We start from the raw sequence: 14,719 nt of genomic DNA, 5'->3' as shown, positions 1-14,719 counted from the left end.
AAATCAGCTTGATTTGCCACATTAGCTTCCCACTAGAAAATCTTGTTTTTTGTCTCTGAAGCTTTCTCCCTATACATAGCTCCTGTCAAAATATTTCACATGTAATCACAAAAGTTTGGCCAAATATCTCATACCTGTCTTCACTGTTTCTGTTCCAAATAGTTGCTAGTAACACTCATCAAATATTGAATAAGCAATATGCTAGAAAAATCGCAACACCTTTAGTAATCACCTGTTTCAAATAGCGTGGTCCCAAAATAGCAGTTAGTAGAATATGTGTAATTTTATAACTAGTGTGCTTGGCAGTAATACTAAAGTCAACATTTGGTAATAAAGTCATTTCTGGCAATATGTTTTATTTTTATCAAAGACAATACATTTATTATGTCTGAAGGAATTCTCACAAACCATACATCGGGACAGAAAATATGTAAGACTATGGAAGGTACCTTTATATATGGCTCTTAAAACTAATTTTTTTTTAAAAACTAATTTTTTTTTAAATAACTAATTTTTATCACTCTTCATTAAATAAATTGTTCCTCAGATGTTCTTCTCTTAAAGTCATTTGGCTCCCTTGGGGTAAAGAGAAAATGGCAGAATGGATCCAGGAAGGCGGTTTTGGAGCAGATGCATCTCTTGGTCCCCGCAGCCTCTTCCTTCTTGGAAGAGCTTTCATCAGTGATTTGGCTTTAAGGATAAGAGGCTGCCCCTCAGGAATGTGTCTGTGCTGCAAAGAGAATACTCGGTAACCACAGTACTTAGGGTCGCTAAGTAACACAGAAGAAAACAGAGATGCATCTGTCTCAGGGAATCCCTTGTGACCACCATATTATGACTGTATAGGCAACATGGTGTTGAACATGCTGTGTAGATAAAGTCCTGTTTCAAGAGAAGGAGGATCAACCACGTAAAAGGATGATACCGGGTCAAATAATAAAGGCTGAACAATTCCTTTGGATTTATGGACATGGAAAACTGCAGAAGCAGTGATTTGGTGGTGTGGTTGGAGGAGCTTGCGGGGGTGACTTGATTAAAACCTGACCTCTTGAATGCAGAATGTTCTGTCAAGAATGCTCTCTCTTTAGAGAGAGGATCATACCATAAGAATGCCATGTTTTCTTTTTCATTTTGGACACTTAAAAGGCAAAGGAAGCACTGCAGTTGATCGCAGGAAATTAAATTGATATTCTGTGGTATACTATAAAAAGTGAAATTTTGCCATGTTTTTAAATGAATAAATCATGTATTTTATAAGTTAAAAAAGTCATCTTCCAGGTATTATTAGCCTTGTTAGAGTGTACTGGGCCTAGTGACCTGCTTCTATTGAATAGAATATGCTAAGTGTGGCGTGATATCACTCCCATAATCATGTTATAAAGCTCTGTGACTCCTGCTTGCTAGCCTTCTCTTTCTGATGGCCATCTCCCTTGTCTTGCATACTGTGATTTGCATATTGCATATTGCTCTATAGAGAGGTCTGTGTGGCAGGGAACTGAGGGAAGTTTCCATACAACAGCTTGTGATAGGCTGACATCTCAGCGTGAAAACAGGAGGAGCTAAATCCTGACAATGGTCAGATGACTAGGCTGGAAGGTGGAATCAATCTAGCCTTTTGATGACTCCAGCTAAACTGCTCTCAGAGTCATGGTTCACAGAAGCTAGGAGGTCATACATGTGTCTTGTTTTATACCTGTAATTTTGGGGGTAATTTGTTTCACAACAGTAAATAACTAATAAATTGTCCTAATGAAAATACTTATTCGAGTGACAATGTTCATCATGATGTGCCATGATAAAATTGGTTTCCAAATTATTATTACCACGGAATAAATTGCCTTTCTCTATGTCACTATTTCAGGAATCAGGAAAAGAATCAAGGTATAAAAAATTGAGTTGACAAATATCTTCTTTCCAAGGGGCATTTCCATTTAAAAAGAAAAAGCTAATAGGAAAGACAATTTAAGTTCAATAAATATCATTTAAAATTAAATTTCATTGAAAGGCACCTGATCGTCCAAGAACCAGCCCACCAACCCTGATTGTGAGACATAAATGTACCTTGAATTTTTACTAGGGAGTAAAATGATTCTTGGAAGATGACAAAGGTTCTCTTCACTACGACAATGCCCATCTGCAAGTTATTTCAAGGTTCTGAATTCTCATCTCAGCAGAAAATTAATTACAAGAATATCTCAGCTTTTAATGGATTTTAAATGATCTAAAAACTCTCTTGTATTTTTAATATATAATTCTTTTATATTAATAGCAGAACAGATATGAGGAATAAACTTTATGAAGCATACAGCACATCAATAACTCTCCATGTATTTGAAGTCTTTTGCTTACATTTTTTAATGTATGCTCTGAATAAGATTAATTTTCTCCTAAGAAGCCTTTGCAATCTAGCTGAAAATACTTAATAGAAATTTGTGTAATTTCTTTAGAATGAATGCTGGCTAATTTTCCTATTCTTGCTTGTTTAGCATAACTCTTTTTGTTCAAAATGTATCTGAAAGCCATTTCCATATCTATAATACAAATATTTTCAAGCATAAGATAATGTTTTGTTTGGTAATCAAAATGGCAAAATGATTCTAATCAGTGGCAGTATTATATACAAAAGTTCCAAATAAGTTATGAAACACAAGAAACCATTGAGGAGTGTTTACATTTATAACGATTTGGTAAAAATGTATTTTTTGTTAGATGTTGCAAAACTGCAACATTATACCAATGACATATTTCACCAAAAGTAGACAAAAATATCATTTAATGAAATAATCAACTGTACAATCTGACCATGGGTCAACTATACCTTACTTTTAGCATCCAATAAAATAAAGATAATATCATAATATAATAATAGCTATCTCAAAGGATTCTTTTAAGGAATAAATGAGTTACTGTAAGTACAGTGTCTCAAAAGTGCTTGGCACATGTAAAGTGCCATATATGTATTATCCATTATTATTTTTATCATTTCCAGTAGTACAATTATGGCAAGGAAAACAGAATTATGTTGTTTGCTGCAAATATGCATTCAGATATATTAGCTATGAAATGATGTAACACATCAAAATTTTAAATGTGGCTCTATGTACAACTTGTTGTATGATTAATTTAGAGTAAGAAGCTCAGTCTCCAAGTGAATATATTCAGGTTATGATTTCATGGGTTGTGAGACATGGGGCTCAATACTCAGCGGGAAGTCAGATTGGGGATTCACTACCTCTGCCTCACCTCACTCACATGCACGCTCACTCCCTCTCTCTCTAAAATAAAGTAAATAAATATTTGTAGACTGACCTTGAAATTTAGGCTCGTGTAGAACCCTGTACGCCAAGTAGATTCTATACCTGCCATCAGTTAAATTCAACTTACTTTGGAAATAAAGTACTGAAAATGACTGTTTTTTGAAATTCCAAGTTGTATAATAGAATGCAGTTACCCTTACAATAGTATATTACTATATGATATATTAAATAGCTGTGATGCTCTCTCTACAAGAATACCTTAAATTTATTAAGAATGCTAGAATTTTATATTGCCAATTAGAAATGATAGAGCACAGGTTTTATTTTGGTATATTTTTAGAACCATGTGAAAAGTAAGTTATTAACTCATTAGAAGTAAATTATTGGGCTATGACATTTTGTAATTGCTTAAGTATTTAATTTATTTGTAAAAATAAGGTAAGTCACAATATAAGTGAATTTTACATATTAAATATTATATAAAGTGCAAGGAATAATCACTAATACATGTTTTATGACTTCTTAGTAAAAAAGAAAATTATGCTAAATTATAACCTGTGTGAAATATTCCACTTCAGTTCTGGAGAAACTTCTACTAGTATAATATTTCCTCCTTATCCATGTGGGATATGTCCCAAGACTCCCAGTGGATACCTGAAGCCACAGGTAGTACCAAACCCTACATATACTGTTTTTCCTATACATTCATACCTACAACAAAGTGTAACTTATAAATTATCACAGTAAAAGATAAACGAATAATAAAATCGAACTATTTTGAAAGTATACTGTAATAAGTGTTAGGTGAATCTGGTTTCCTCTTAGAAGATCGTGTACTGTGCTCACCCTTCTTCTTGTGATGATGTGAGAGGATAAAATCCCAACATGATAAGATGAAATGAAGTGAATGACATGGCTCTTGGGATGTAGTGTTAGGCTACTATTGACCTGACCATATCTCAGTAGGTGGATCATCTGCTTTTGAAGAGAGCATGGTTGACAGTGGTTAACTACAACTGTGAAAAGCAAAACCACAAATAAGGGAGGACCACTGTATTCATGAGTTCTTCTAAAAGACACATTTGTTTCATATCAACTCAGATATGTTGCTATTATATTACTATATACATGTATACTCTGAATGTAAAAAGTGAGTATATACATAATGCTAATTAAGAAATCCTGTCATGGGGATCCCTGGGTGGCTCAACGGTTTGGCGCCTGCCTTTGGCCCAGGGCTTGGTCCTGGAGTCCTGGGATCGAGTCCCATATTGGGCTCCCTGCAGAGAGCCTGCTTCTCCCTCTGCTGTGTCTCTGCCTCTCTCTCTCTCTCTCTCTCTCTAGAATAAATAAATAAAATCTTTAAAAAAAAAGAATGATTAAAAAAAAAAAAAGAAATCCTGTCATGAGGGATGCCTGGGTAGCTTAGTTGGCTTAGTGCCAGGCTCTTGATTTTGACTTAGATCATGATCTCAGAGTCCTGAGATCAAGCCCCGCTTCTGCTCCATGCTCAAGAGGGAGGCTATTTGAGATTGTCTCTTTCTCCCTCTCCTTCTGCTCCTTCTCTGCTTTCTCTCTCTAAAATCAATCAATCAGTCAATCATTTAAAATATGTAAAAAAAATAATAAAATAAAAAATCCTGTCATGAATTAACTGTATTTTCAAATAACACTAAGAAATTAAGCCTTTCTAACTTGGGTTGAATTTCTTTTTTCAAGCAGATGCATTCACTTATAACCATTTCCATCATTCATTATATCTTGACTCAGTGTAATAGAAGACGTTGGTCACTTTTTGCTAACCACAATACTGGACATATGTTTTGTCTTCTCAGCATACATACATTATGTTTTTCTATTGGAAATACTCCCATTTTCCTTTCCAAAGCCACCAAACCCTATTTTCCTCATGATTCAAGGATCGGAAGGTGGTCCAGCAAGATTAAATTTCAAAATACTTTCTGCAATATGGAGAAAGAGAACCCTTGTTTCTGTTTGTAGCTTTGAAGTGAAGAGGACAGAGATTCGGAGATCATCTTGCCAACTTGGAATAGAGGAGGCCTCTCTGCCTACTTGAGGCTGAAAGCGATATAAGTAAAAGTAAAACTAAGATTTGAGAAAATACAAATTCCTGCAGACAAATTTGAACTCTTGGAACCTGTCATTCCTAAAGCTGAAACCCTTTGTTTTCCTTTCAATGAACCTACAAATTTGCAGTTTGATTTCTGTTTTTATTGCCACAAAAGAAGAGTCATAAATAGTTCAGAAATACTGCTTACTAAAGTATCTTTTAAATAGAAATGTTTTATAAAAAGGAAAAATCAAATTCTCTTCAATATGAATTCTTTGAGAAGAAACGAGATCAATTAAGTCTTTATGTATTAGAAGCCTTCTAATTCTATGCCATGATAGATACAAGTGAACTTGGTTTTTCAATTTGTGGATCACAGTGTGGCTATAATTTCAACCACAATATCTTTGAAAATCTAATTGGTTTCAATTAAGATAAGTTACTATAAGCTACTTCCACTGCATAGATGAAACTGAGAAAAACTGGCAAGTTTCTTCAATCAAATACATAAAAAACCATCCATAAAATAAATCAGTCTCAGCTACATCTTCTGATTTGGGTTTTATATCAGGTTTCCAAGGAATATTAATATAGTGATAGGGAGTGTCCAGCTATGCAACTGGAAGACTTAGAGGCAAATCTTATAAACCATGTGAATTTGAACAACTTTCTTCACACTCAGAAGTTTTAGAGTTTTTTTTATGTATAGTGATATTATTTAACGTCAAGAGTGGTAGCTGTGATTGAGACTGTACATGTAAGAATATTTTATAAACTGTTAAATTCTATATGAATGTCACACTACATGCATACATATATTCTATGTGTGTGAACATATGTATGTTAGGTATATGAGTACGGACACAATTAGTTTTTATAGAATCCTATAAATTTTTTCTAGATTGCGTGAAGAAATTATATACTGTGAGATTTAGGAGCACTGTCTCTGTAGCCACACATTCTGGGTTCATGTCACATCTCTGCCACTTACTATGTATATAACTTTGAGCAAGTTTATCTTCTTAGGGCCCCCTTCCCTCATATGGAAATAATTTTCATTAATAATTTAATTAATACACATATAAAGCTTAGAATAGTTAGACCTTTGCTTAATGTATGATTAGAGCTCTACTACTATTAGCTTTTAGTTTGAACAATTATTAGGTAATTCTCTGTTGTGGTTTGCTCAGCCCTTGACTCAGATTCAATTTTCTCAGATATGGCCCTCTTAGGGTTTTCCATTCTCCGTAATCTGGACAATATTCGTATACTTCTTCCATTTTCAGAATGCTGAAAATGTCCGGCATGACATCAAGGCAGAGAGCCCAGAGAAAACAAGTTGTCACATTCTTGCCCCTGGAAACAATCAAGTTTCTTAGATAGGTGACAACTTCCCCTTTGGGTGACATCAGTGGGCAACATATATTACATTTGCTTGTTTATCACTGGGTTTTCCCTGGTAGATGATGAGTTCCTTAAGGGCATGAGTCTTTCTAAATTTATCAGAGCAAACACAGGGTCTTTTTAGCTACAGAAGAGGAGTCAGAGGATTATAAAAAGGAGACAGACAAGGTGAGGAAGAAAAAAACTAGGAGGGGGAAGTGGAAATTGCAGAAATTTACACTAGTTCATAAAGAATTGGAACTGGAATGAAAAAATAAAAAGGCAAGACATATTCTGACATTGATAATTCCCCAAAGGACTGAGGCAGAGTGTGTAAAAAGGTAGCAATAAATTAAAGGTGTAGTGGTGGTGACATTAATAGTAACAGTAGAAACAGTTGGTGTCAATTTAAAAGGACTATTGTTCCTTAATCTCTAAGGTTATTGGTGGTCTTGCTAACACTCAGATATGTTTAAAGCAATTGTAGCTTCTTCCCACTGCTCTAGAAACCAGCAGAAATATTTGAAATCGTGCAAGAAAAGTAAAAATTTATTTAATCTTAGTGAAACTTTGGTGGTGTCAACAAAGGAAAAAATTTGAAAGACGATATTTACCTTAAGGTATATGGGAGCTATTATCTATCTATCTATCTATCTATCTATCTATCTATCTATCTATCATCTATCTATCATCTATCTATGTATATATATACACACATATATAAATAAAAACAACAAACCTTGAAGTGAGTTTTGAAGTTAGAATGGCCAAGCTCGTCATATTTGAATTTTCTTGAAAAGATCTTCTGCAGTAAATAGGTATGAAAATTAACGATTGACAACACAGGTCAGAAAAACCAATGACTTTCTTGATGCTCTCAATGATAGATGAAGGAGAGAATCTGGTTCAAGACTCAGGAGTTAACAGTTTGGTATTTTTATGATACCAAAGCCTGAAGATCATGGTGTCAAGATGTCATGACCATGAAGACAAAGTCTGTAAGAATAATCGTAGATTTAATGGCATTAGAAGTGTCCTTATTCCCTTGATCCCTCAAAAATATTAAATCATTAAGCCCGACAGGATATATTCAATTGTCTGCAACCAGTAGGGAAGAATGTTTTAGTGTCATAATGAAGATTCACAATGAAGGTATTAAAATACTTTCTCCCTTGATCTCTCTCTCTCTCTCTCTCTCTCTCAACCTCTCTCTCTCTCTTTACATATATATGTAAACAAGAAATACAATGGTAGAATGCTGGGGATCAGATAAACTATTTTTGACTACATCTTTATATTAAATTCTCCTATTATCAATGGAATTATTTAAAATATATATAACAATTATTCTATCTAATAAAATGGGATATAGTGCATAATGGAACATTTAATATATGAAACTAATTAATTACCACTTTTTGAATTTGATTCTAGTATTAAAACACATCAATGCTTAGTTATGAATCCATGAATACTTAAAACACAGAGAGGGTAACCAGTTATATATTTATGTATTAACATATGATCTTACATGATATTTTAGGATTGATAAGTAAATTGTTATACAATAAGACATTGGAGGGGCACCTGGGTGGCTCAGTGGTTGAGCATCTGCCTTTGGCTCAGGTCATGATCCTGGGGTCCTGGGATCCAGTCCCACACTGGGCTCCCTGCGGGGCCCTTGCTTCTCCCTCCGCCTATGTCTCTGACTCTCTCTCTCTATGTCTCTCATGAATAAATAAATAAAATATTTTTAAAAATATATTGGCACTTACCATATCATCACCATTTAAAAAAGAATGTCATGAAAATGACTTAGAGAAAGATACGAGTCTAGATACTAAAAAAAACCCAAAATGCTAAAAAATGTATTGTACAGAGTAAAATTAAGGCAACCGTGTGTCAACAGGAACAAATAAAGACATTTTTGGGCTATATATTACTAATTAAAAATTCACTGACCTATATATATGTGCCCTCATAAGAAAAAAGTTAAGAACTAACAGATGTTGCAGGGTCATGGGGGAAGAGTCTGTAGAGTCTTTTCCCACCAGTGTCCTCACTCTCTGGCTCCTAGAGTTAGCCGGGTCATTTGTCATTGCTGAGGCTGCAATTCTGAATGGTGGGACCAGCTCTGGGCCTACTGGGTCCCTCTACCTCATTCCTCTGTGTGGTCCTGATGGTGCAGCAGACAAACTCCTAAAGCTCTGGCATGAATTTAAGAAGATTTTGCTTATGTATGGCATAGAAGCTGAATTCTTCCTCTACCACTGCAAATGAAAAGCCTGTTGCTCTCTCAGTAGTTAGCTACGGGATCTAGCAGCAGATCCATTAAATAGAAGAGCCATTGTCCAGGATCAGGGATGTCTATCTGGCCTGATTTTATTTATGGACCATCCCAACCACTCCTCCATCCACTCAGCTTTGCTCATTCTTCAGTACTTGGAAGAATGCTGTGCTAACAGAAAAGATGAAAGGAGAACTTACGATGATGTTAAGCTTGCAAAATGTAGAGAAGACTACAACTCCAGGAGAAACAAAACTGCTAGCTTCTGAAATTCTTCAGTCTTTCGATATGGCAAATGGTGATAGTTTCAGTGAAATGAAGTCACATAGAAGGAAAGCTCAGTTTTTTGTTTGTTTGTTTGTTTGTTTTGTTTTTCTGGGGACTACTTACAAACATTCCAAAACAGTGGTTTTGGATTTAGATGGTATTGATGCTACATCTCAGAGAAATCTCTGTGAAGAGGGTTTGTTAAAAAGTAAAGGTGTTTATTTCTGTGCTTTTAGGTCTTTTATCTCTGTGGTAAGGGTCTCTCTGGTTTCTTCTATGCTCTTTTCAAGTGTCACATGCGCTCCAAGTGGCATTATCAATAAAAGCCAAACTATGGAGAGAGCCCAAATGTCCATTAACTGAAAAAAGGGTAAAGAAGTTGTGGTATATATATATTGGAATTTATATATATGTATATGTATACACATACACACACACTGGAATATTATTTCACCATTAGAAAGAATGAAATCTTGCCATTTGCAACAATGTGGATGGAACTAGAGGGTATTATGCTAAGTGAGATACATCGGTCAGAGAAAGACTATACTGTATGATTTCATTCATGTGGAATATAAGAAACACAACAGATGAACATAGGGGAAGGAAAACAAAAAGAGAGGGAAGCAAACTATGAGACTTTCAACTATGGAGAACAAACAAGGTTGCTAGAGGGGAAGTGACAGAGGATGGACTAAATGGGTGATGGGTATTAAGAAGGGCATTTGCTGTATTGAGCACCGGGTGTTATATGTAAGTGATGGATCACTAAATTCTAGTACTGAAACCAATATTACACAAATGTTAACTAACTAGAATTTAAATAAAAACTTGAAGAAAAAATAAAAGTGCCATTAACTCTACTTTAAATGGCTGTTCAAAGAGGTGTGGTATGGATACATTGAGCTTTGGAAGCAGAAGCTCTCCATCAGCTTTAGAATCGATCCAGGTTATGAAGGCTCAGCAAGCTGTGAAAAGTGAAAGTGGAGAAGAGATACTGATCCCATTCCTAGACACACCTGTGGAAGTAGAACAGAATACAGAACTGCCTGACTACCTGCCTGAGCATTAGAGCCCCACAAGGAGCAGGACAAAGTAGTGTCCTAGGCTGACTCACATCTGGAAGGTAAAGTTACTCTCTGAGCAGAACTGCAAACTTTTTATCCAGATCATTTTATCGATGACTTCGTTTGGTTTTCAAGAACTGTGTGAAACAACAAGGGGCCAGTTTTTCATTGTTGTGGTGAACTGTCAAGTGAAATTTGCAATAAGTTATCATGAAAATTTTTTTAGATTACATGATTGCATATGCTACACTTTACATTATATTGGCCATTTAGTCCCACACGGTGGTAAGAAGGACATGCTACAGGTGGAGTTGCTTTGTTATAAAGGTCTTATAGAAAAGTGAAGGTATCTGTAACAGCATTTTTTGAAGTAGAGTGTAAAATAATCTTAGGTAGCATATATTTTTTAAAGAAGAGAAATCATGTCTGCTTCATTACTTCTATACATGGAATAATATCTAGAACACAGAGAGTATCTAATAAATATTTATTGTTTAAATACAATCATAGTATGAGTATTCGAATGCATTCATTGAAATAAGTAAATGCTTACTATGCACCCACTATTTTTCAGAATGATCAAGACTTAAAAAAAAAAAAAAGAATGATCAAGACTTTTATAGGGATGCAAATGAAATGATTTAGTTTTAATGTAGGAGAAACTTGCACTTGGGCCAAAGGCACAATATATGCATAATACAATAGGAGGTATGATTTGAGAATTCTTATAGTATGTGATAATAAATCCCAGATTGGAGGAAGGAAGCAGAAATTTCTCCAGATATTTTAAGTGTAACATTTTTTTTGTTACAAGTAATTAGGTAATTGAAAAATCCTAGAAATAGCTAGACAAGCAGAGCGTAGGCTTGTCCTTAAGGAACAACTGCTGAACAATACCACCTAGAAGCTGGAGCAACATAGGAGCTTCTATATCTGCACTAACCAGGAATGGTAGGAATTAGGAAGGATTGTTGAATTCAAAAATGCACCACCCTAGATGTGAACCCAAAATCGGAAAACCACTGACACGATAACAGCGGTCTGTCATCCATGAAGAGAGTGAGCGAACACTTGAACACTGTAGTAGAGAACCTAATATCATCAGCATTGACATTAGCAGTAGAATAGTATTCTCTCTTACATTCAGCACCTCAAATTTCAGTAAGCACCTCCAATTGGCACAGGTAAATAGACTACAAGAAAGTTGAATTGATACCACAGACCAATCCACTGAATATACAACTCTCAGTTTTGATTTTTCATCTGCAAAAACCTTTCATCCATACTTCCAACAATAATGATAATGATAATAATGATAATAATGATAATAGTACAACAAATTTCTGTCAAACACATAATAGTCATCAGGGGGAGTTTATAAGCTTAACTTATTCATTCTGTGACATAAAAATATATATATATTTAATTATAGCAAATATATTGGCAATTCACATACACACAACTGTTACATTTGGAATGACTTGTTGTACTAGGCATTGTTTAAACAATTGAATCTCATTTTTAGAAAAGTAAGTACCAGTGTACTTACTACTTCCCAGGGACTATTCTTTGTGCTTAGGATATGTCCTGGAACAAAAGATACAAAAACTGCCACCCTGAAAGTGTAACTTTCAGTTGGCAGAAAGATTTAATGAATAATAAAATAAATAAGTGAAGTGCAGAATGTATTTGAAGATGATAATGTGAAAAAAAAAAAGTAAAGAGTACAACACGAAATAAACTTGGGGGTGCAGAGGTAGGGCAGGGTTGCTGTGTTAAATAGGGTAGTAGGGTTTCTGGATAGGCCTTCCTGAGAAGATGAGGCTTCAGCAAAGTTAAGGGCTTGAGGGAGTTATTGAGACGAAGAGAATCCTAGATGGAGGAACAGGTCAAATAAATGTCTTACATGTTTGCAGACAAACAAGAAGGCCTGGATGACTGCTGACTGCCCGGAAGAGAATTGGGGTAAGCAGGAGAAGGAAATTAGAATAGACAGGTGGCAGGGACCATTCTTGTTTTGTGTGCTTTGGCCTTTATTCTGAGTGAAATAGCTTTCTCCTCCTCACCCCCTCCTCCTCCTCCTCCTCCTCCTCCTCCTCCTCCTCCTCCTCCTTCTTCTCCTCCTCCTCCTCCTCCTTCTTCTTCTTCTTCTTCTCCTTCTTTTACTAGAGAAATGGCCTATTTTCACAAATATTTTTCAGTAAGATTGCCTTTATTCCTGATAAAATCCTGGAAAATGTGGCTCAGATTTAAAGACTTACCTAGCATAACACGGGACAAACTGGTCCACAGAGTGCTTTCCAAAGGAAATTTCCACTTATACCTGTGCTGTGAGGAAGCATATAGGATGCATATTCTTTCTGGGAGACTAGACACACAGATTATAAGAAAAAATGAAAAAGAGAGTGTGGGAATGAGGAGGTAGCATCTTGAGGAGTAGTTTCTTTCCAAATTTTCTAATCAGATGAAAGAAGTGAATGAGGGGTACAGATCAATTTGGAGTATTTTGTGGGGAACTCACCCAAATAGAAGAGAACATCAGGCCTGAGAAAGAAATATTTTTGTCCAGCAACTCCATTCTTGTCTGCATTTCTGCCACCAAATAAGGAGTTTATTCTGTTGGGAAGACCTGAGGTTATTCGGTTGAGTTAGTCATTCTAATTCAAGTGAGTGCTACATGGCCATTTGGCCATGCACCTAAACTCCACCTTTGAGTCCAGGTTTAATCAATAATGATTGTTTAATCTATATTAATCTGACTTTCCATTCCTTGGTCACTTATAAATTGGGATGAGGTATTAGTAATCGTTGAAATCTTAACCAAATGAAAGCATGAATGATTAAAAGTAGCGGGGGGGGGGGGGGGGCAGAAAGTGTCATTTGAAAGAGAAAAGAAGGAAGTTTTCCTATCCTTCAATAAGAAAGCTCTCCAGATAAGGACATTATTGTTAACTTATGGAATAAAGGCATTTGGGTTCCATGGATACATTTTCATTGAGTTCTCCAAGACAGTGGCATTTGAATTTTCCCAACATGAAAGGTGCTACATGGATTAGTTAGCAGCAGCAGTTGTACCAAGTACTCAAATATATTAAGATACATCTCTTTAGAACTGGGAACCATAGGACACATGAGGTAAAAGGAGAAATGAGAGTCACTTTGGGAGTCTCTATGATATTTTGGAAAATGTGATAAAACTAGGTTGGAAAAACAAGGAAAAGTTGTCATTAATATTTTAGATACCTAGTAAAAGTCTTGGCTGTCACCACTCAAGAGATCACCAAGGAGTAATTAAAAGATTTCATTTGAGGTGAGCAGAGAAGTTTGTAATTTGAGGCATATGTTGGAGTGAGCATATTTTAGGTGGGGAAAAAAGCAAGCTGATTTGTAAAAAGGTGTAAAAGTGCTAACCTGATAAAGAGAAAAATCTCCAGAAATATGTCTTGCAATTTGTGTCTCGGAAAGAGTGGAATATATGTACAAAAATAAGCTGGAACAACACAGAGGAAGTAAAATATCCTTTCTAAACTTTAAATGGATCCTTAATTCTATAACCCTACAATGAAGTTTCAGAATTTATTTGTTTTACTTTGAGTATGTTGCTACTGGGATAATTCCTTGGAATTTTAATATAGAAGGAACATCTATGTTCAACTGAAGCAGGAAAGTATTGGAATTAGACAATGCTTACAGTTATTTTGGTTTAATGATTCTCAAACTTCTGTGTGCAGAGGAATCATGTGGGAACTTCTGGAACTTCTTAAAATTTCAAACCCTAAAGCTTTAGCCCCAGGGGCTCAGATTCTTTTGAACTGGGATAAGGCACAGATATCACCGTAATGAGCTCTACCCATGAGTCTAGTGATTCCAATGTGTGTTGCCCAACATAGTGGAGCAGTGTTGTAGTTGTTTAAATTAGAAGGGATGAGGCCTTGAACTTGGGGGTGGCAGTGGGAATGAAAGAAGACAAGAAACTAAGAAAATATTTTTAGTGTTAAACTATCCAGGTTGACCAAGTAAGCATAAGTACTGAATGAAAGAGGACCCATGAGTATTCTAACAACCCGAGCCCTGGCAACGAAGAGAATACTGACATTTTTAAAGTGAATAAAAACTTAAGGAGAACTACATTATAGAGCAAGAAGATAAACTTTGCTGTAAGACAGCCGGAGTTTAAGATGGCATAAAAAAAAATGAAATAGAAATGTGCCCACTAAGTAACTGCTTTAGGGCCAGGGACAGAGATGGCTGTGAGAGACTTCCATCCATCAGTCTCATGTGTGCAGTTGCCAAGTGAAGCTGTAAACGGGGATAAAGGAACTTGAATCTTAAGAGAATCCATAAGGTGAATGGAGAGAATGGGGAAGGTGCAGCCTTGGACCTAGTC

General features: G+C 35.6%; 1 pseudogene; it reads left to right on the top strand.

The window, feature by feature from the left end:
* The first annotated feature begins 593 nt into the window (after positions 1 to 593).
* On the top strand, positions 594 to 10,449 carry LOC121488878 (annotated as a pseudogene).
* Positions 10,450 to 14,719: the final 4,270 nt, after the last annotated feature.

The sequence above is a fragment of the Vulpes lagopus genome, chromosome 4, assembly GCF_018345385.1.
Source record: "Vulpes lagopus strain Blue_001 chromosome 4, ASM1834538v1, whole genome shotgun sequence".
In the NCBI taxonomy this organism is placed as follows: Eukaryota; Metazoa; Chordata; class Mammalia; order Carnivora; family Canidae; genus Vulpes; species Vulpes lagopus.
The sequence above is the reverse complement of the archived record's forward strand: the minus strand, read 5'-3'. Positions and strand labels throughout refer to the sequence as shown.